A 25,656-nucleotide genomic window follows, 5' to 3' on the forward strand; every position below is an offset into this window, starting at 1 on the left:
GTGAAATTTTTAGCCTGATTTCACCTTACAGGGGTTCAGGTGTTACAACTCCTTCAAATGTGACTGACTTGGGATCAGATTTAACCAGTGAGGATCCTATACTTGTGGTGTTGCTATAGTCACCCATGTTGGTGAGGACTTGATCGAGAATATTGAGTCGCTTGTGGGGTTGCATACTATTTGTTCCAGGGCATTAGTGTTAACAAAGTCAGGAACCTTTGTGCAAGCATGTTGGTGCTAGTATAAGCTTCTCAGTCAATGGAGGGATAGCTAAAATCGCCCATGACTAGAGTGTTTGGTTATTGTTTGATTTCTCAGGTAGGCCCAGCTAAGCAGCGTGGATATCATGGCTCACTGAATGGGGCTTTTAGCTAACAAAGACTTTAAGAGGGGGTTTTACCCACAGTTAGTTAAACTTGGAATAACTCCATGGAGTTTTCCTGTCTAACCAGTCTACAAGTGTATTTGATGAAGATAGATACTCATCCTCCTTTGCTTCTCACATGCACATTTTGTGTTCTGAAAGTGTGGAAAGCTGTGTAGCCTTGCAAGGCTCTGCGGCCCTGAGGCAAGTTTCTGTGACTGCACAGATGTCAACATCTTCCAGGGAGAGGAGTGCTTCCCAAAAGTGCAGTTTCTGATTTAAACTCCTAGCAATTAGTAGCATACACTTTAATTTCTTTGTGAGTGATATTTTCCAGTCGGAAATTTTGTTCTTGAGACCTTGCCTAAAAAAGACATTATTTATTTATTTTATTTATTTATTTTATTTTATTTTAAATTTGTTGACTGGGATAGTCCAACTGGATACATGTCCATTTTCAGCAGAGGCCCCGGGGAGAAAAGCTCCAAACACAACATATAGAAAAAAATAATACAGGAAAAATCATAATATCAATACATGTTGCAAACAGTTTACAGACTCTGTTCAGTCAAGCAAGTTATTATGGGGGAGGCAAGTGCCTTAGCCAGTAGCAGAAAGTCTAGAGGTGACAGGTAAAGACCATCTCTAGCAAAGCAGCATGGCCTATCAACCATTTCATCCCAGGCTTACAGAAAACTGGATCCCATTAGAATGACACCAGAAACTAAGCCAATTTTTGAATTCAATCAGTTTTTGTTTATATTGTGGTATCATCCTAGGTGAGGGTAGAATGCTCCTCAAGGCTAGGGACAAACCTGTCTGGCGGACATATTCAGAGAACTCAATCATGTCTCCCTTCATATAGTCCGGTGAATTATGTCTCAAGTCATTCACACCAACATGAATTATGGCAGAGTCATAATGGTACTTGTTGTTGAGAGACTTGATTGCATGTGTGATCAGATGGATCCTAGCACCAGGCAGACAGTTGACCGTAAACTTCTCCTTGTGCAGCCTAGTGAGTGACACATCTGTGTGTCTCACAATGGAGTCACATATGACCAAAATTGTGGTTTAGATGTATTTTTTGTTGAGAAACTGCTGCTTGTGTTTTTATTTGTATTTAGTGTGCTGTAAGTGCTGTATTATGTGTAACATGTTTGTGTTTGGAAGGTCTCTGGTGTTTAGGTAGGTTTCAGGTGAGTATCAATGTGTATGATGTTTTTTGTGTTGAGTGTGTGGTTTGCATAAGAGTTGTAGTATGTGAGCTGACAACCTGTTCAATGTTACTGTTCTGTGCACAAGAGAGCAAGGATTCCACATTCTTAGTGTAGATGCATCTCTCACAAATTATACTTGGTTGATTTAGGAGTAGAGAGTTATCAGTATACATGAGGCAGATGCTGTACTGTCTCAGGATACTCATGTCAATCAGGCTCATAGCAGAAATGGAGGGAAACTGACCATCCATAATGCTAGGTTAAATCCAGTTTTCACAGTGTGGAGAGAAAAATGGAGGGGTGTGGTATAACTGGGTTCTCTAAGTGAGGTCTATACTAATGGGGTGCTGTATAAAGGGTCTATACTAGCGGGGGTTCTCTAAATGCTATGAAACTATTGTAGATTTGATGGTTTGGGGACTGCTTAAGGGGGTTGATTAACTGGTGGTAGGTGATATGCTGCTAGTACTGTTTTAATTCCCACCTCCTGCTGCCACATTACACTACCAAAGGACAGGTAATCATGCTTAGAGACAATAAGTGTTGCTGTATGATCACTAGCATGTCTGCTTGTCAAAGCTTCAAAAATTCCCACCTGCTTTTTTGCTCTTACAGTCACATGAACCTTATTGCAAGCTTACTGCTCTCTGTGTGTCTATGAATCACAACCTATACAAACACATGAATGACTAAACAGAGGCTGTGATAGCTACCTGAAATGATCCTAAAACAAATACTAAAAACAAGCCCCTCTGATGGAATCCTTACCTAAACAGGGTATATAGTAAAGAAAATTCATTTCCAAAATCAGGAAGAGCAACTCCCTTAAAGACAAGTACTCACTTATAAAACTAAACAAGAAAGTAAGAGGTCTAATTAAGGCCATAAAATGAGTTTAGGATAGCCTTGCAAGATAAAGACAATGCCTTCTTCAGCTGTGTTTGGAATCTTAAAAGCAATGCACAGCAATATGCTGAACTGGTTGTGAACAGTATTACCTTCACCAGCGATGGTGACATAGCAAATCTACTGGCTGATAAATTTAGCTGAAATTCACCCTACCTCCAGCACCACCACCAGGTGAACTCCCCTACAACATACTTCCTCTAACTATTAACAGGGAATAGGTCCTGGCAACCCTCACTAAATTCAAGAACACTGCTTCCGTGTGTCCTGACAACATCCCCCGAAATGTCTAAAACATGAACTATCAGGACCAATTGAGGCACTCTTAAAGACAGCCATGAAAGAGGCTATGTTCTAAGTAAGGGCAGACTGTCAACTGATGCACGGAACTTCAGGCCCATCAGTCTAACAAGATTAATATGCAAAGCCATAGAACAAATTATCATGGAAATTAAAAACATAGGCATTGGCATCCTACAGACTTTGGACCTATTCCAGTTTGGCTTTATTAAGGTTAGGTCATGTCTACTTAACCTAGTTATCTTCTTCTTTGAGACGGTCACCAAGGCAATGGATTAGGGTAAAATGGTGCATTCTGCTTATCTTGACCTGGCCAAGGTATTTGATACAACTCCATTGTTGACAAGTTCTCTGAGCTAGGTATTAATCCCTACATAACCAAGTTGATTGCTAGCTAGCTCACAGACAGGACCCAGGAAGTTAGGATCAGTGAGACCACCTTTGCCAAAGACTGGTCATCAGGGGAGTACCCCAGGGCTCTGTTTTGGACCCACACTTGTTTGGCATCTGCTTATCAGAAGTCAAGGCTAGCATTCAAGGCCTCTGGCTCACCAGGTATATTGATGGCTCTAAACTGGGAGCTATTATCAATTTCCTGCAAGACACCAACATGTTGCAAGAAGGTTTAACACAGGCAGGTGACTGGTGTCAAAGCCACGGACTAAAATTCAATATTAAAAAATGCATTATAATGTCCTTTGAGAAACTGTCAACTCAAGTTAATTACTCTATCAGTAAAATATCCCTAAGAGTTGACCCATTAGTAAGGGATCTGGGAACATATACAATCAGCAATCTGGCCTTTGATCAATGCATAGCCGAGGTAATAAGAAAATTACTCTGTATCTCTTAACTTATAAGCAAGGGTATGGTATCCAGGTCCAAAGAAGTTATAGTACCACTCTACATGGCCCTTTTCAGACCTATCATTGAATACAATGCCCACTTTGACATGTGTCTAACCAGACACTAGCAGCAGTTAGAACGCTCACAAAAGCTTCTCACCAGGAGAATTCAGGGCATGAATACCCCGTCCTACACTAATCAACTAAACTACGTGTCATTGGATTTAGTCACCTACAGGCTTCCGAGAGGGGATCTTTGCCTAGTTTACTGGTCTTTCTCAGATGCCAGCCCTGATTGATCTGTTGAAATCTGAACTTCACTTGTGACTAAGACACAAACAGTGCAAACAGCCCCATCACTAATGCCATCAGAAAAATATTTTTTGTGCGCTGCAAGTGATGCCAGCGATGCACCCCCTAGAGCACTGGTAAAGGACTTCTGTCCAGTATTCTGAAACTGTTCCCAATATGACATGGCAGAGGCCACCAAAGCAGACACCCAAACAACCACCACCTCAGAAGAACACACAACACACAACACACATAGACCTCACAGTCACAAGTGTCAAACAGTCACAGCCCTTACACAATGCCAGACACACAGACACTAGTCATTGGTGACCCATCTGTCAGACACACACGCTCACCACCACCAGACTGAGAGAGGGGTCACGAAGCTGGGCCTGTCGGTGCGCTAGAATCGCCCAATAGCATAAAGCACTCGTCTCTCAACAGCAGGTACAAAAATCGACTCAGTACAAATCGCACGCTGGTGTTGAAGGCATTACCTCCTTGACTGACTACATGAAAACATGAGACATCTCTGATTCTCTGGAGATACTGAGAGGCTGTGGCCCCCATGACAACCACAGGCAGTCCCCTCCTTCACCAAGAATGATGCCAACAATCAGAGATAAGATGATCAGCTTTAAGATCATCTTAACTCTTGGGCTTTGTCATTCAAAGGGGAATGTCTGTCTGTCTGCCTCTGTCTGCTGACACATGCCGGGCAACTCAGGGCTGGGTTTGGCTTTCTGTCACCCCTGGGATTCCTGATATTGGCAAAGGCCCTGCCCCACCCCATGTCATTTTTTAGTGCCTTTTAGGCTCTAAACCTAAACCTACCAAAACAACAAAAACAAAAAAAAAAAAAACTATCAAAAATCTCAAAATGCATGCCTTATGTCTCTTCAAAAATGCACGCACTCTAGGGATGTCTCTCAGTGAGAACATCGAGTGACAGCAGTGACAGAAGCAGAACAGCGCTCAAGGCTTCAGAGAGCACCTCAGCATTCCAGTTTAAAATTTCTTCATGCACAATGCCCCCAAACTGGATTACATCATAAAGGAGAAGGGTACCCATATTCATCATTCCACACACACAGCAAGACTGGTGGCAACGCACCCCGACCAATGGACCATCAGCAAGACATTCCATCAAATTGTAGGCCAGACTGTTAAACAAACAAGCACAGTTCCAGCCCACCTCAAAAAACACTAGCCCTACTCACACACTCAGTAACACCATAATCACCAAACACCATCATACTAGGTGATAAAACTATGACCTAATCTAGACTGGGAACACTACTCAAGCCCAAACACCGAAAGCCAAAACTTCATAAACTCAAAAACCAAAATGGAACATGGAATCAATAACTCAAAACATGAGGAGAAAACAACATACTTGATCTCATCACGAACATGACAGGGGAATGTCACACACATCAACATCACCCCACAACACTGCTGGGAGATCCTGAACCCCCACACCAGATCTCCTTGGTCACCATTAAACACCTCTCTGAAAAAACAGTCCCCACTTGAAAGAAAAGACCAGGCTACTTAACACTTCACTTCTAAGGTCTAATGCCTAAGACAGTAGTGTCTCAGTCGGAAATGAAAATGCCGGACCTCCTGTCTTGAAAGCACTGGATCAAGCATCAAATAACTTACAAAGCAAGGCAAAGGAAAGCATGGAACTTGACAGCCCAAGCAAAAGCAAGACAAACCCCAGCCAGAAGCAAAAACTACAACACAAAAGGCTTAAACAGAAGAGACAAAAAAACCCCCACAGATAAAACAACTAAGACAATAAATAAAAATAGCAGCTATCCCAAATCAAGTAAAAAAAAATAAAAAGAAAAAGAAAAATAAAAAAAAGAAGATCAAGACAAGAGAAACAAAAAAGAGAAAAGGCTCAAAGACCAAAAGACACAAATCCCAAAGCTGCTCAAGAACTATAGAGGGAAACTCTGAAGATAACTGAATAGCCAACCAACTACAAAATATGCCAATGCGAACTCTGATTCTACAACATAATTATCTGAAACTTACTGATCCACCCCAGCAGCAAGCCCTACCCCCTCTCAGCCAAAGCAGAAACATCCCCCTCTCATCCCAAAAAACACAGCATCCATGGGCTGCTCAAAAGCAGCCCGGCTGGGAGCAACAACCCCACAGCGAGGAATTAAACCCACAGCTAGGACGGCTGTTGGGACCAGTCCCACAGCCAGGGATTAATCATAGTCTTGGCTTGACAACTGTGGTAGGTACCCACTGAGTGGATGTTGTCAGCCGTGGCTTGACATGTCTTACCTGCAAAGAAAATGAATTACCCTACAAAATTAGCTCTACCTTACATAAGGAGCCATGAGACAATAAAGACATAGAAATTCATAGTACAAGGATCCATCCCAGTTTGGCTTTGTCAAAGGCAGATCATTGCTTCATTTGCATCATTGATTTTTTGAAAAGGTCACTTTTTTTTCAACAGTCACCAACCATTGTGATAGGGCTGAGGCAGTCCGTGCCTACATTTTGATTCAAAAATTCACCAAAACATATCAGCTCCTCTGTTAAACCATTGAAGCTTCAGCTCAAACAAGGTGGGCATGGTGACAAACTGGTTGCTTGACTCAACCTGTCACAATGAGACAGACACGAAGCCTGTCAGTGGCACCATCACCCACAAGCCCACCACAGGGCTTACTCTTGTTTCAGATCTACTTTGGCAGTGTAAGCTTTCAGGAGGCTAAAAACTGACAAAGTTTGCAGAAACAGTGTTGGACAGGTAGCAAAACTGGGCAACAACACAGACACAGATATCTATCTTCAGAGAAGACGAAGCAAATAGAAGAGCCAAAGAGAGCCAGCCTACTGGCATGAAAAAAAACCATGGTACAATACCAAAAAAAAAACAAGGTTACCCTAGCTACCTGAAAAGTCAGGCAACACTGAACACAGTTGAGAAGTAGGGGGGGACCTGGGGACCCAGGTTGATAGGTAGCTGGTCATTTGACACCCATGTAGCAAAGTGTAGTAAGAGAAGTAGCATTTTGCCACTTTATCATGGTCTACATCTTGGGGATTCAAGGAGAGGTCATAGTAGTATATACTCATCACTAGATCAGACCAATGATTGAGTACCCAGCCCCATGAATGTATCTGACCCGGGTTACCACAAGCAGCTGAGGAGGCCTCAAGAAGCTCCTGTTGCAAAGGAAGAAGTTCTCACCTCAAACATCTGTCTATACAGCTATCTGACTCCAAGAACTCTCTTCCTAACCACTTGCTGGGTGAATCTCACCTAAGAGGTAAACCCAAACCTCCTCACAAATAGGATGACCAAAATTCAACATCCGGCCAGATGCTGCACCTCAAGAGACCAAACCCTCGGAGGCGTGGACCTCGATGAATAGGGAATAGGATGTATGGGCGGATAGATTCATCACCCAAAGACTCCTATGTAATGGAATAAAACGTATAATATGTGAAGCCAGCACCCTGGCTGGCCTTGTTCAAAGGGAGGACCGATGGAGATGAAGAATGCTATATATAGGAACCAGGGTTGATCTACTCGTAGAGCTGGCAGAGACCTATGACATGTAGCACTACCCATGCTAAGAAATCAAAAGTGATAGACTATGTGTTTAGTGTTCACACAAAATGCTTCAAGTGGCTTGGCACATCTGATGTGGCATTGCAGTACTCACCAAAAACAGACAACAAGCTGGTCATTGTCTCTGTCATGATATAAAACATAATTATCAGAAGCAAGCTGGTCAGAACGATAGCATGATGTCATTATGACTGCTCAGACACCACAGCAGCAGCAGCAGGTGAAGAAAAAAGTGAGGATAAACAAGAAAACACAGACATGTATAAGGAGCCTTACCATGCTGTGACAAGTGTGATAATGATGATGCTGATAAAGTGTTAATATCGGTTGACATCCTACATCAGAAGCACTGCACATGGAAACCTGTCCTTTCTAATGTAGGGGGACCAGGTATGTAAGTATCAACCAAAGGAAGTATCTCATCTTCCTGGGGTGCTAGGTGCTCACCTTGCACATAAATGGTGTCTTCAGTACTTGTCTCTGTATCTCTACCCTGTATGGAGAGTTTCTCACTACCCATAATTAACTTAAACAATGACATTGGATCCCCAGCCTGTGAATTATGACTATCTTTCTCAAATCAGCAACAGATGCCTCTGTAATGCTGATAGCTATATGACAAGTCTTAGGCATACTTATACAATGTCCATCACAGCTGAAACCTGCTAATGCAGAGCATTTATGACATTATTGTTAACATAATGGCATATGGTACTAGGGATGCCCATGGGCATGCAGGGGTAAGAGTGGTCATGAATCAAATCAAAATTTACCAGTGCTTGTTTCTAGTATTACCTATGGAAATACTGGGAGTCTGGGTCATGGCAATCAGCATCCAGGCTTACTGCAGTGATTGTGTATGGTGCATCATACCCAACAAGGACATAAGGAATTGTTTAGTGTCTATAAATTGCATCAACACTGGAGCTCCATCCATCTACCCCCCCCCCCAATCTCATAACAGATGGGTCAATTTCAATCTACTGTGCCTTATTCTTGGTCTTGTCAATCATATCTGTGAGCTGCTGGAGACAATGCCACATCATCCATTGTTGTCCTTCATGGCACTGGTGTCCTGCAACAAACACTGACACACTTGGTTCTGCAAATAGTGGCCTGCACCCTGTCCCCCTACTCAAGAGACTTAAGCCATGCTTTTCAAATTCACCAACTCTGCCACCTTGGTTGTCTGCTTGACATACTGACTCCTGTATAACCATAGGTAATATAGTAATACATATTTAATAATATGATTGTAACAGCTATGCATACTGACAGACTGAATGCAACTGTTTGGCACAAGCATATATTCACAGTACTAACAGCTCAAGTATGCTAAAATATTCAACTCTCTAACAAGGGCTAACCTTTTATTTAATCTGGTAACACAGGTATCCTGCATAATGTCAATAAATTGCAATGCCTCTGTACATGAATGTTAGTGTTAGCAGAAGAGAGGAGATTTGGATGCAAAGTTGATGGCTGACCACACCAATCATTGAGGGACTCTCACCATAACAGTTAGGCATGGCTACATGAATACAGAAGCACCACCAGAATTTTAGCAGCTTATGTGTTAGACATCTAAAACATAAGTTCACACAAAACAGAGTTCCTGTGTATCTTTTCATATGTATTTATATTTTCCTAGTTAAACTGAATATAGTGAGAAATATGAGGCAAAATGCATTTCAGACCCGCTTGATTTCTTTGGATATAGGGTCAGCATCCATATTATCCATAAGAGCTACCTTTCATGCATTTTAATTGTATAATAATTATTGCAAATGTATAAGGTGCATTACTATTCATACTTTATATAACTAGTAAGACCTTGCTTTCTGGAGCATTTATTTCATGCTGTTGTGAGTAGTTTTTGTTTTTGTTATTATTACAATGTGGAAATATTACTTGGTATACCTAGAACTGATAACTCTTTGACCAAGATAACTTTTAGGCCTATTATGTCAATGGCTAATTTCATTACTGAAGGAATTTCTATTTATTTGGACAAACAAGTAAACCCTTGTGTGCAAGGACTTATTGGGATTCATGGAATTTTTTTGATAAATTTAGGAATTATAAATTTAATGGGGATGGGGTGATGATGTTCACTGTATAGATGTCAGATCATAACATACCTCTATTCCTATTATAGAAAGCTTGGAATTTTTGAATATGTTTTTAAACAAATGTACAACTTGGTGTATTGTTAAATGAAATACTTTTATAAAGTTAATGGTATCTGTTTTACCAACAGATTTGAAGTGTTGCAGTGGATGGTACCATAGTGCCTTCATATGCAAATCCGGTCATGGCAGGTGATAAACAGAAATATTATCAAAATGCAATTTTTTTAAAAAGTTTGTCTATATTATAGATTTGTTGATGATTTTTTTTTGTATGGAAAGGTTGGCTAGAAGAGAAAAATAATTTATTGAAGGAGTGAATAATTCAACATCATTTTTCATTTTTATTATGTGTAATAGTGGGATAGATGTTCACGTTCTTAGCTGAGAATTATTTCTTTGTGGAGTGATACAAAAATGTTTTATGAGTAAAGTGTACAGAAAGGATATTTCAGAGAACAACTATTTACATAATTCAATCATCCAAATTTTCGAAGGAACATTCCCAGAAGGCAATTTATTAGAATATGTAGATTGATCAGTAATAACCAAAAATTTTAAGAGATGGGAAATATTACAATGTTGTTTTTAAATAGAAACATTCTTATAAATATTTAAAAGATACAGTTAAAATGTTATTGCATTGAGCCATAGCCATTATTTACCTATTCTAGTGGCTGTTTTGAACACTAAAAAAGACAGAATTAATATTAAATGTGTTTTTTATCAATGATATGTCAGCTGATGCAATGCTTTCTTCATTGATGAGTCATTTTGAGTCAAAACAGACTCTTCTCTGTATCTCTCAGTTTACCTGTACTCCATCAGATATCTCATAAGGCCCAATTCTCACACCTCTGCTCTTCTCAATCATTTGCAAAACAAATGACCTCTTGACTTACCATATCATCATCTCCTCATATATGCTGATGTCATAGTATACAGATATAGCAACCAACACCAGGAAATAGAATCTCAGCTTCAGACTGATAAACTGTTTTCTCTGAAGTAAACAACTAGCCTGGTCCATGATATCTGGATCTAACAAAGGGCTAAAAAATATCCACCAATCATCCACTTTAAGGTCCAGTCTAACAACCTCATTGAGATATAACCATGTCCTTCAAATACAAAGGCATTCGGCTTGATCAGTCCCTGAGCTTCCAAGACCACATCCATAAACTCCGATCCAAAATCAACAGTCTCTGAGTGGATAACCTCTCACAGTTTCTTTTCACACCTGCCAGTGCAGCCAAAAGAAAGGGCATTCTGCAAGTTCAGTTAGAATATGAGTTACCTCGACTTGCTTTCTCCTCAGACGAAACACTGCAACATTACAAACTCTCTCCAATGAAATCTGCTGTTTCATTCTCAACTCCTTGCATAATGAACACCATTGCCACACTCTCCCAAAACATTTGGCTCAACTCTACAAATAACAGCAAAATTACACTGCACTGACAACAGATTATTGGTCATGGCCACATTATAGCAAACATTTCCAATAGATACCACTGACACCTTCACTATTCCTTCTTCTGACTCAAATTAAACTATTCATGGAACAAAAAAATAATGCAAATGTTTCAAAGTTGGACACACTTAAATTACTCCTAATGGATTCCCACAGTATTCCACTTACATCTATAGGTTTTCACTGCAATCTGCAGCTATTTAATCTGCAAGTATGTATAAAGCCTATATCAGTATTATTTACATTCTATCTGCTTCTTTCCATCTAAAATGCATATAGCCTCTTACGTATACCATCTACTCACTATCTTTTGCTACTTTACCTTTATTAATAATTACAACTAGTCCTTAGACACTAGCCTCCTGCATTCATATTAGATAATAACTTGTTACTATGATGACAAACTTTCTTAGAATTATCTTTGATTCAGTGAATCACTGTCTTACATGTACCTGTTTACAGTTTAATTAACACATCCCAGGCTTAGCATGAAAGTGGTCAGCACTGATCCATGCTCCAACCTGGTAAACAAATGCAAAAGAAAACATTTTTTTTTCACAATATAAAACACTGGCTGTGTTTCAAACTCCGTACTGTATTTTATTCAGCATATTTACATTTGGTTTGCACAGAGTTTGTTAATCCTACTAGGAGGTGCACTGTACTGTTTTATGTTGTGGATATTCCTTACAGAGGTTGTTAATCCTACTATGAGGTGCATTGTGATGTTTTATATTATGGATATTCCTTATGGAGTTTGTTAATCCTACTAGGAGGTGTGTTGTGCTGTTTTATATTGTGGATATTCCTTACAGAGTTTGTTAATTCTACTAGGAGGTATGTTGTGCTGTTTTATATCGTGGATATTCCTTACAGAGTTTGTTAATCCTACTAGGAGGTGCATTGTGCTGTTCTATATTGTGGATATTTCTTATGGAGTTTGTTAATCCTACTAGGAGGTGTGTTGCGCTGTTTTATATTATGGATATTCCTTTTGCATCACCTGGGGAGCATGGCTGAAAGCAGTGCTGCTTTAGAATTGGAATATGTGCTACATGAAACGGAAGTACACAGTACTTTTGATGGGGAAATAACAGCAGAAACCAGAAGATTTATGGAGCAGTTTGGACAGAAGAGGAACCCACAGGGAAGGCTGGATCCATTACTTACTGCTGGTAATAACCCTCTAATTAATTTCCAAAAATAGAGTTTTTAGCGACCAAGTAAATGAAGATACATCTAGTGTTAATGATTTTGAAATGAATAAGTGCTTTTATAAGCTACAGGATAATTTGTATAAACTTAAAAGGTATCAGGCACAAAGGCAACATCTTGAGGCCTGCCTTGCATATCAAATAGTTCCTCCTGGGTTTAGAGTTCTTAATATGCCCATGCAGGGAGAACACTATCCTGAGTTATTAAAACAGTGGCAGGAGATTAACCTGCAAACAAGTGTTGCATATATGAGACTTTTGAATGACTTTCATAGGGAAGAGGAACAGGCACTGATAGAAGCAATAAAAAAAACAACAGGTGGAGATATACAACAGGTTTCCACATGGTATTTTAGAGTTCAAAGTCTCACATATTTTGGATACTACTGAACTACATGAGAAGAGAGTTATGCAAGGGAAGTTTAAGAAAACAGATAGGGTCATGCAAGACGTTCACCTTGGCAGAGTGTTTTGCTGGCCCAGAGAAAAGAGGGAAGAAGCAAAACAGCCCACTACTCCACCATCAGAATATACTAGCAATGGCAGCCACATGAATTTAACATCAGATAACAATCCCACTGACAGACAAAGTCATCCAGAGACAGTAGCTTGGTGAATGCATCACCAGCTATAAACAATGTGTAAAGTGGGAATTTACATGAAAAGAAAGCAGTGTGGGAGAAGAACAGTGGCAATAATGAGACTACAAAATCCAATATTACTGTGACAGCTACAGTACATTCCACAGAAGGCCCAGTTGTGCGTCTCAAACAAAATGCATATTGTTCTACTAGTAACAGTTCAAAAAATGTGAACAATTCAAAAAATGTGAACAGTGCATTTATGGGGTTACCACTACCCATACGCAAGAAAGGAAGGTATGGTCAAAGCATATCGAGGAGCCAAGGGAGACAGAAGAAGAAATTCACATCAGAGATGGGAGAAAACCAAACTATAAAGAAGATTTGGAAAAATTAATCTGGAATACCTCTAATAAGAAACTTTCCACTCATGAGGTATCGGTTCTTGAGAAAAGACACACCTTTATTCTGTCTCAACCAGCAGATATGACAGACTATATTGGCCTTAAAAATGTTCACACGTAACATCATGTTAAAGATGCAGTTTCCAACTACTGATCCAGGTACTGTTAACAACAATTGTAATTTTAAAAAACTTAGTACATATGTGCCCTCAAGCATCCATTAGTGGAGGCATTTAGTAAATTATGTACAGATTACATTTACACTCTGTTTGAAGGATCAAACAGAAAGAAGACTTTTTATAATATTAATGGGCAAGAATAGAGAGCTTTAAGAAGCCTACAAAATAGCAATGACATCATTATAAAGCCCACTGACAAAGATAGGCCAACAGTAATTATGAACACTGTTTACTATGTTGATAAAATGTATGAGATGTTAGGAGATCGGACCACGTACAGTGTGGTAGACATGTTGACAATGCAACAGATGAAAATACATACAGATGGCATCTTATTAAATTTGTACAATAGTTAACTCATTACAAATGGCATATTTAAATATTGTCAGGTTGAATATCCTAAGATCCCCTGTATACAGGGCATTCCAAAAATCCACAAGCATCCTACACAACCCCCTTTAAGACCTATAGTGTCTGGTGAGGGTTGATTAACCGAACCTTTTCTATTATATTGGAGAAGCATTTACATCCTATTGTATCTGTGAACAAAAATATTCTTGATGACACCAGAAGTTTTTTTGTCAGATCTTTATGGGCTCATTTCCGCATGTAATAAGGTTAATAGCATTCAGTTTGTGACAATGGATGTGTGTTCATTATTCACTAAAATTCCCAATGAGGAGGGTATTATGGCTCTGAGGGAATATCTTGTTAAACATAGTGAATATCAAGAGGATGATTTAGAAATTATTACCACCTTCATGTCTATGGTATTAAGGGTAAGCCACGGTGGTGCAGTGGTAGCATTGTTGCCTCACAGCAAGAGGTACTCCTGTTCGATTCTTGGCTGGAGAACCTTCTGTGTGGAGTCTGCATGTCCTCCCCATGGTCAAGTGGCATTCGAAAGACATGCATAAATGAGCGTGCCTTCATTGAAGGTTGGGCATTGGGCTGGCAACTCGATGCCATAAAAATCTGCTGCCAATCATTAGCGGACCGGAGTTCCGCTGTGGCGACCCCTAACTGGGAAAAGGCGAAAGAAGAAGAAGATGTCTGTGGGTTTAACAAATAATATGTTTGTGTTTAATGGGAGGTATTACCTTCAACTTGATGGTGTAGCTATGGGCACTGCGTGTGTCAATAGCTACGCCAACATATTTATGGCAGCTTGGGAAACCAAACATATATTGAATAATGAGTTATATAGTGAGTACATCCCATTCTACTGTCACTTTGTGGATGACATCTTTTTGGTATGGATTGAAGATGCTTATGTTTTTCAACAGTTTTGTGGGTACATTCAAAATATTGAAGTATTTTTTGAAGTTTGACATAAAAAATGATCCACATAGGATAGATTTTTTTGGACGTTAGACTCAATAAGGATGATATAGATGATGTCACCATTTGAATTTTTAGGAAGCCTTGCACGTGTAACAAGTTGCTTCACTGCAATAGTATGTACAACCCCATGTGTTTCCCATTGTAGTGAGAGGGCAAGCCATTCGAGCATCTAGGCTTAATGACACAGATACAAGATTTGAGGATGAGTTAAAGGATCTCAATCATAGATTTATATCCAGAGGTTATAAACAATCATATATCAGTCCAATTTTGGAAGATGTAAAACATGATAGATGTGACAAGTTTTGTCCCTTTTACTCTACTAACAGTGATGGGTTACCAAATAGAAAGTCCACTAAATCAAAGAAACAGCATTTGAAATACTCTATTTATTACAGCAATGATAATAAATATATTAGAGAGATTATTAGTAGACACAGGCAGATTCTTAGAACAGATAGTAGGATTAGCAACATAATAGGTATGTAGCCAAATTTTAGATATAAGAACAAGAAAAATATTAAGAGAATGGTATGTGGTAATAGAAACTATGAACAGAAAATTAATAAGATTGGTGTTTGTGAATTTTGTACAAAGCCTTATAAAGCTTGTAGTTATGTTCATATATTAATACTAGTGGACATTTTGTCCACCCAGTTACTGCTAAGCAGTTTAAATTTTATGTGCATGCGGATTGTAACTGCATTAATATAGTATATTTAACTCAGTGCAAACTTTGCCAAGTCTTCTATGTTGGAACGACCGATAGAAGACTGAAAGATCGCATTAGAGAACATGTTTACAGTATCACCACGCACAATGTGAACAATGCACTTGCCAAACATATAGCTGAAAGCTCTTCTGAGCATCAGTTTAGTTTTATGGTCATAGAAAAGATGAAGGACAGTGAACACAAGGGAGAGCTGTCCAATTATACAGAAGCTCAAGAAATTAAAGGATTATTAGACTCAGGGTGGATAGCAAAATGGGTCTGAATGGACATTTACCATTCAAGCCCATTTTAAAAGCCAGGCCATTATTTAAATGAAAATATGTATACATTAATGTTTTAAACTTTACACATTTATATTATACACACCTTTTTACATGAGTAGCCACATATACACTTATGTTTTATATTGATTATTTATATGTGTGTGTGTTTGTGTGTGTGTGTATATATACACACACACACACACATATATATATATATATATATATATATATATATATATACATATATATATATATATATATATATATATATATTTGTCTATATTGGGTTTTTACTGGTGTAGTATGAGACACACATTTCTTGGGATGGCATTACCCTTTTAACAAGTGTATTTTATAATGGCCCTTTTAAGAGGTTAAGCAGTTGAATGATGTAATGTGTTTCACTTATTGTCATTGGTTCTTGTAGTTTTAAAAATTTTATATAAGACACACTTAGAAAAAAATATTGTATTAAGGTCGATGAAGTGGGTATTTCACTCGTGAAAGCATTCACATACTTGTTTTTTATTTTAATAAAGACTGACTGTGTTTCAAACTATTTACTGGATTTTATTCTTTGCTTTTTATATAGTGAATGCTGATAATACTGCGGTGGTGGTGCTGCGGTAGCGTTGTCGCCTCACAGTTAGATGTTGCCCGTTCAATTCTCAGAGTGTCTTCTGTGTGGCGACATGCATGAACGGGCGTTCCTTCTTTGAAGGTCGTGCATTAGGCCCAGCAAGCCAGCATGTAAAACTCTACTGCCAATCATTAGCAGACAGGAGTTCCGCTGTGGCGACCCCTAACCGGGAAAAGCCGAAAGACACAAAATATAGTGAATGCTGGTAGAGGTTTTGATGGCAACCACTTTTGAAGGTATAGATGTAGGGGGTGGTGCATCTTGCAAACTGTCACTGTATGCTGATGACCTCTTAATTTATTTAACTGTCCCAGTGAGGACATTATACATGCCATCTTACTTCAGTTTGGGAGTTTGTTGGATCACAAGTTAAATTTGGATAACGCATGTGTGGTAGGGATTGAATAAGCTCTCCCACAAGCAACTAAGCTTAAATACACATTCACAAATAAGTTGGGGTATTTTACTTACCTGGGAGATAGGATGGGACTGCCATAAAAGAAGACACTTAGCTTGACTTATGAGGCTATCCTGGAGAAGTTAAAACAATTATTCCACTGATAGAGGCTGAACATTTTAGACATACCCCCGGAAATACAGTCTCTGCAGTGGTTTGTTTTCCCATTGATTATTTATGCAGCTGCAGGTCTTCCTTAGTCACTACAAAGATTAAGTAATCTGTGGATTTCATTTGGGATGTTGGGAAAGACAGACTGTAGTGAGAAATGTTGGCATTGGCTCAACAGAATGTCAGGCTGGGAATTTCAAACTTTGACTGCTATGTTATGGAAGTCATCCTAGACATTCTTTTAGGTAATCATTTAAAATGCTGGGACCCACTTGAGCAAGTCCCATAACATAGAGACTAAATGGCCAAAAAAACTGATGTACATATACTAAGTGTGAGATGGCCATTTCCCAGAATATTCCCTTTTGTACAAGTTATGGTGATCTCAGAGTTGGTGTATATAAGTTCAGAGGGTGAGGAGGAATAACCCCCACCACCTGATTGGGGGTGCGAGGGACCTTGTCCCCATCCAAAAAAAAAGTTTTAAAGGGGAGGAGCAGTCTTTGAGATTCTTTCTTTTCTTGGGTTTTTGCTGTTTTATATTTTGCTTATCATTACAAGGCATTTTGTGTACCAACATTTCAAAAGGAAGCCAAATTAAACAAACAAATTTAAAATAAATGGAAGTGTATATATTTGAAGGAGTTTAAGGGATTGAAGGTTATCTGGAGGAAATTGCTGCCAGACAGAAGAAGGGGCCATTGGCATGCATCAAAGCAGACACTAGAGATGGCAATGGCAGTTAGACAAGCATTTTATATAATGGGTGCTCTTAATTCATTAACAGACCTTGTCCTGATGCCTTTCTAAGCTGTACAAAATATATTATCTAAGAATCAGTACAAATAAAGAAAAGTACCCTTATACTGGGAAAATTTATATGGTGATGATGATTTTTTTAATGAATAGAATTTTTTCAACAGATATGGTAGGGATGAGCAAGGACATTTTTGGTACAGGTGACTGCCTGAAATCGCTTATGGCTGCAAAGTATGGCTAGGTTTAAACTAAGGATGGATTCAAGTTAGCATTATGGACACTAGAAGCTTGGAATTAAAACATAGACATCAAAAAGTTAATTGAAAGTGCATATAAACCCTGATCGGCCTCAGGGTAGACCATAAAAACAAACACAAAATTTCATGAAAGCATGAATTGTACTGTCATTTATCAATAAAACAGAGGAAGAGATTAACTCTGCTGTTAAGCTATGCAACAAAAATCAAGGTGATATAGCTTTTTTGGGGGGAACAATGTTATCTTTTTTACACCCCAATCAAGCTTGCTTGTATATACCCAGCTGTAAGTAGTGACCAATGAAGATGTAAAGAGTAGGGGATTGGTACCTGTCTCCATACCTTTTGGGACTGCTCCAATCAGGCAAAATTTGAATGGGAATTGCAGGATCTGGTTTTGGCTTTTTGGGATGTATGTGTCACTTCCAGCCCTGTATTTCTTCTGATTTCATCTTTGATGAGGCATCTATGGACAATAGTCCATCTAGATGCCTTGGCACATCTTTTAATGTTATTGGCTAAAAAGGTCATCACTAGAAATTGAAAGTTGCTGGACACATCAGACATAACCTCTGTCAGTGAAGTAATGAAAGATTTATATGACTTAGAATTTAAAATCTGGCAGTAGATGGTCCAGAAGAAATATGGCATCCAGGTAGTCTACATGAGTTATTTTCATGTCCAAGTTAAATAGCTAATGTGTATTTGTTAGTAAAAGGACCTCAATGCATTTAAGTAGAATTTTGATCTATAATTGATAGTTTGCAAAACCATTCTGCCTCTGTTATTTATTTTATTGCTGTTTTGTTACCTGTTATTTGATTTACGTATCTGTGTTTTAAAAATAAGACAAAGAAAATGTAGGTGAATGATTGAGATGTGTGAAATTGATTAATTCCTTAAGTTATTTGTCTCTCAATCTTGAATTTGGTTTGTATGCTGATGTTTTAAGTACATTTAGTATAATAAAATTCTCTAAATATGTATGAGTTCATCCAACCACCCATCCACAAATACTTTCTGACCTTCTTTGTAAATACCCTACTACACCTCTGGACAGATCAGGCAAATACTACATACCCAATGCCACATGCCTCTGCAACAGTCTTCTCTTTCCTACATTAAATATTGTGATGGTAAGCCAGGAATAATTATATGAATCCTTTCTCTTGGCATGTCACCACTTTTAACAATGCTTATCAAAGATAACATATGTAGGACTGTAGAAGAATTTAGCCTGGCATTACAGATCCAAAGCAATGGTATACTGGAATTGCAGATATCAAGGTACTTTTCTCCTGTGACTGCACTTCCTCTCATAAATGATAACAGAACAACATACATGTTCTTCATTCTGCTCTGTGGCACAACAGTAGGCATGTAAATGCACCTGAATGCATATGTCATATCCCCCACCAGGCTCACTTAGATTCTAGATTGCTTGTACCCTTACCAATGGAAAGGAGAAGAAACCCCCTCGATGCTTTACATACCCTTCAGCTAGACACACTTTCAAATAAGAGCATTCTTCTTACACTAGATTCTCTCAAATTTCAGATTTGACAATAAAATAGCTTATTTAATGCAAGTTGTCTGCTGTAAAAATAATTGTATCTGACATGACAGATGAGTAGGAAACAAATTCATGAAATTTTTGCCTCTACTATGTGTGCCATATTAACTATCTGTTGACTCTCCACACAAATAAATGTGAGTGGTCAAAACTTCAGCCTGAAGAAAAAAACTATATTAAGTTTGTATTTTTATTTTTTTGTTTTGTTTTGCAAGGGGGCAAGTTCTCCTATATCTCCACATGGGGAGTTTTGCCCCATCACACCTTTACTTAACAACTTTATAGAAGCAAATCCATGCAAAAAGAGAAATCTCAGTGGTGTAATAGAAGCAACGCTTGCAATGATTTCCTATGAGAAGAAGCAATCAAAGTGTTGCAACTCATCTAGTTGCCAATGATGAGTTGCAGCCCCACCACAGTACTCAGCTTTTCCTAATTTGCACAAACTCTGCACATTTTGATTCAGACATCTGCTCCATACCTCCTGAAATTGCTCACTGATTTGAGTTGTACATTAACTAAACACCTGTCTGAAATGTGCCCTGAATTTGAGGAATGTTCCTACTATTTTTGTTTTTCTAATTCTGGAAGTAAAAGGTCAAGATAGTTGCCATTCACCTCACTCTCAGCTACTTCAAGGTTAGCCACAATTACAGACTTTTTCCTCTGTGAAGGGAGAAAATGCCAATGGGATATATCAGACAATTTCTCACTCTAAGGTCTTGTCATTGCTAGTTTTCAGAAGGGGGTTCAACAGTAATTTTATATTTATTACTTACCTGCCCATTTGTCACCTTCAGCTGGCTAGTATATTTAGCCAAAATGCCTCATAATGACGTGCACTTTGCAAACGAAGTGCTCTGACTTCCTGAAACTTGTAAATTTTGATTCAAAGGAAGATTTTTGTATTACTAACAAGAACTGACAGTTTCCCTTATTTAACAGTACTGAGGTGCAGTGAAGCATCAAACATAAGTGTGAAATGTCACAGTAAATCAGTGCAGTAATTTGGTCTCACACTTAATGATGTCTGGCAGCAAACGGCAGTAACAGCAATTAAAAAGTGCACACCACTAGTGCAGTAATTAAAACCTATACAACACTTTTACATAAAAAAGAATAAATACAAGGTCATCATTCTCAGAAAACATACACCTTTTCTACAAAAGCTGAAAACAAGTCTTTGTCTGAAAACGTATAATGTCTTCTCTATCATTTGAGGTGCCATATTATTCTAAGACAGCATGTCATAGGAACACTGTCAGAGATGGATTACTGTTCAGTGATACAATGATAAAATCAAAACTTTGCAGCAAAATAAAGTCCAGATACTTGATTCTCTATGTCACATTCTTTTAAACTGCTCTAATTTGTCACTTTATAAAATCCACTAAAGCATGAAGAATACAATGTACTTTTGCTACTTCTGGTAAACTTCAGACAAACGCTGACCTTTTTGTTTGTACAGGACATACTATAAAAATAAATTGCATGCACTTTTGTACTGTATCTATTTTTCGCTTCCATTGCCGTGTGACATGATGTACTGAGACTTTTTCTGATGTCTACAGAAGATGTACCAAACTCAAGACTAAACTAATTTTAAACAGATTTGATTTCAATTTTACACAAAAGAAAACTGTTCTTTTCTTTACATGCACAGTCATGTTCGATGTGAAAAGATTTGATTGAGCGATTCCCTTTCCTACCTTCAGGTACACTGCTGCTGTCCTCTGCTGTAGTGCATATAACTTTAGGTAAAACAATGCTCAAAAGAAGTTGCAGAGTTGCCCCCGACTGAGTTACCTATCTAGTACTTTAACTCCCCAATATGAATTCACAGTCTTACAAGAAAGAGTTTCATAATAAAGAAGGTTCCACTCACTCATGATACGTGTTGTTATTTTCTTTTTCTTCAACACCTTTATTAATTATTAAATTAGCACTTAAGACACTGGCACACATACATTAACCAACCATACCCACATCTGTGAGAAAGACAAAGCACATTCTCACTACACTACCAGTAATATCTGCTAAAACAAACCCAAAGTCTGTCCTATAAAAGCATAAATAAATGAACAGCAACATATTTATTTTCTTTACAAAATCTCAAGACAAGCACTGTCACACAAAATGGTGAGAAACAAGTAGAACAGATTTTCTGCACTGCAGTATAAGATCTGGTGTGTCTGCAGAGTGCAGAGTCTGAGGAAACTGTAACAGTTTAGGTTTTGAAACATTCTGGCACAATATACTTACACACACACACACACACACACACACACACACACACACACACACACGCACACACACACACACGCACACACACACACACACACACACACACACACAAACACACACACACACACACACACACACACACACATCTATAAATCTATCTATTTATAGATCGCCGTCATGAGCTCAGTCTGAAAAAGGTCCATGGAGATCAGTATTCTACCCTTATAAACAAATGCAAATAAAATACAGCACCCCCCTTCCACCGACAAGCAGAACTGAAAGACAAACTAAAAAAAAAGAATATGCAATGTACTGAATGACTGCAAAATCTCTTAATCAAAATTAACATATTTAAGTTACATTATGCAGAACTGCCAAGTGGAAGCACATGCCCTTCTCACAACTAGATTTACATAAAGCTAATCACAAGTTTGCTTTGCTTCAGATGAGAGGAAGTAGATTTACTTTAGACATAACACTGAGCACATACTTTCCAGTTAGGCTTTTCACAGAAATCATTACTACTTGAAAATTCTCCTAGACTGTACCTGCTTCCTTGAGGGGGTCTATATGCCAGCCATGCCCAGATGAATTTATTAATACACATCCAATTAGCCATATCCACTTTGATGGGAGGTATGTATCACACTGCTTTATCTTCAGTGGGAGTCTGTTGTAGAGTTGAGGGAGGAACTGAGTAACACATCTATCTTCCCACCTTGTCTTACTGATCTGTTGAATCGAGTCATTTTACTATTGTTGGTTGGACTGTTTGATTTTTGTAGTTACAACAGATCCTGGACTACTGGGTCCCTGACTGATCAAAAGCAAGGCATGGGTCACCTCTGTGGAACCTATAAAACACAGAAAACAGATACAGTGCTTTTAGTCTTTCCTGGTAGCTGCGGGATTTTAAGTATAGGATTACTTTTGCTGGAAACATAATGGTCTTTCCAACTGTTTGATATGTCTGATGACATATATCCCAAAACAGTGTTGCATTCTACAAGTGATCTGATTAGTGCCAAATACTGGGGGATAATAACTTCCTTTGATTTCAGTGATATTATCTTGGTAATTAACTGTTACCAATTATATGGATTTTCTGATAACTACTACTAAATAGTGCTCACAGGAGAGGAAATTATCAAGCCAAGTTCCTATACTTCTAACCACATTTTAATTAAGTGGGGTATTGTAAATGCTTTATGCTGGGGGGATGATTTATGTGCCAAATGTGACAATGTTGCATTTTTTAGCATTTAATTTAAGTCCATTTTTGATTCACCAGGCATTTATAAGAGCTACTTCCTGCAAAGGGCTCCTGTGTCTGAGGGAGATGTGAGAATGACTCCTAGTTAGGTTTTGTTTTTTTAACCTGCAGGTCAGAGTAGTAAATACTGAGCAAAAGCGTTCCCATCTCTGAGCCATGAGGGACTCCACTGATGACTGATCATCTTCATTTTCTCTGATGCTGCCCCTGTCTCTCACACCGTATGGGTGCTGCCTTTGAGCCAACTTTGCTAGTCATCTTATGAAACAGGGGACTCTTTGTAAGACATTTACTTTGGTAATTAAGCAAGCATGGGGGATAGTGTCAAATGCCTTGGCCAGATCAAGGTAAGCTGTGTGTATAGTGTGACCAGAGTCAATAGCTTGTGTGACCTTCTCAAATAAGTTAATTTGGTTCATTAGACAGGATGTAGGTTTTACAAAACCAAATTGCTGCAGGCCTGGCTTGATGAAAATTTTAATGTCAGTGTTAATCAAGTATGATATAATGTGATATACGGCCTTTGAAATGAGACTCATCCCGCCTATGGGATTATAGCGTCTAGAGATAGGAACAGGGTCACCTTTATAGGGCATTTTTATAGAAAGCCATTATGACTTAAAGTAAAACTGTTGTGCTGTTTGACATGATTGCAGTTAGTAACCTTCAAAAGGATCTGCACACTCTGCAGTCACTCCTGGTAGCTGTTGTACACAGTGTAAAATAAAGTTCAAGTTCTCTTCAAACTATTGCCATTCTTTTTTAGTAACTACAATCTTCATTATTAATTCACTGCAATGACACAGTGGGTAATCCTCATCCTTTGTCAATCTTTTTGGTCTCAGATAATGCCATCTATGCATTACCATAAGGCCTGGTCACAAATTCATGGAGATGGTGCATTTCTTTTACTATTTTGATAACCACCTGTCAGTCAGAATTTGTACCTCTTCATCCTTTCTCTCTGTATTTTATTTTATTTTATTTTTTTTTGGGGGGGGGGGTTCATCACACTTTTCTCTGCCTTCCCTCTCTCTCTCTCTTAGGACCGTATCTATATTTCTACTCCTGGTCTTCACTTGGTTTTCCTAGTTCTCCCATGATGCTCTTTATTCTTTCTTTTCCTTTAATGTATTAATATTTCTGTTCCCCTTCATCTGCTTTTAACTTTTAGTAGGCCCAGCACTACTTTTTTATGCAGTCCATATTTTTGCTTTAGTTCTGCTAGTGTTTAAAACTTGCCATCTTCGTTCCCCTCTTTAGTGAAGTCTTGCTCCATGTATATCCACTGTGTCTTCCATATCTCTACTCTTCTCTTCCCATTCAAGGCGTCCCATCTACCTTCTTTCCAAATCACCCTCCTCTTCTTGTTTTCAATACTAAGTTGCCTGATGGTTTCATTCTCTCCCCATTCCCCTCATTAATGTCCCCCATCATACATTTCCTTTTCAGTCTAGTTGTCTCATCACTTCTTTATATCACTATGTTAGTGCCCGTATGGGTATATATGGGACTCCCCACCCAGCTTTCTACTCAGTCTGACTTTGTATTTTTCCACCTTACCTTTCTCTGCTCATTCCTCCAGCTCAGCTTCAGTATTTAAATACCCCATCATCCACTGAGTCCACCAATCGCTTCCTTACTATACGTGTCACTGCTGGGAGTATCATTATTCTTGCCACATTCATCCTATTCAGCTGTGTGCATGTTTTATTCACATTTTTCTCAAACATTTACTGCATCTTGTTTCTCACCTTCTCTAATATTTTCTGAATTGTGTCTTTTTACCTTCTGTCCTATGCATAGCCTGATTACATGGGGCATTCCACCTCTACAGTCCTTCACTTCCCTTTTTTTCCATTTCCCTCTCCTATGGTTAAGGTTTTTGCCTTACAAGGTGCAGGGTTTGAGTATCACAAGGGATAATTGGCTAGGCTTACAATGGCTCACAAGGGCAGTTAACTTAGTACTAACCTATGATCCCTCATCATCATTGTCTTCCTTTTACTGCATATGAAACTATGTGCCTGCTCGAACCCTATGAACACTGTTAATACCTCTGCCATGGCTGCTTTTATATTTTGTGATAGCAGTACACTCATCTGCATAAATCTGGAAGTCAATTGTCAGTCACGTCTCTCATTAAGCTGTATCATTTTTTTCATCAACTCTATTGTTAAATTTCTTTATTACAAGAATGAATAGCCTTTGTGATAGTGCCCACAAATTATTTTTTTGTAGTGGGTTTTTAACCCAATGTTAACTATCAGTCCTATCCTAAACAACCAGCCCATTTGTTCCCCTTTCACCAGGATGATGCTCAACTAGGAAGGCCATTTCTTTTTTTACTTCCTGAACCAAAGCCCATACCTCTCAACCTGCTTAGCATAAGAACTCTGGACAAACCCTACAATACTGGGAGGAAACGCCCCCAAAATTGCTACATATTTTAAATATAGCTCCTATAAACTTAGAGAAAATTCTG

Source organism: Protopterus annectens, chromosome 1.part1, assembly GCF_019279795.1.
Source record: "Protopterus annectens isolate FY-2018-M chromosome 1.part1, PAN1.0, whole genome shotgun sequence".
Lineage (NCBI taxonomy): Eukaryota > Metazoa > Chordata > Ceratodontiformes > Protopteridae > Protopterus > Protopterus annectens.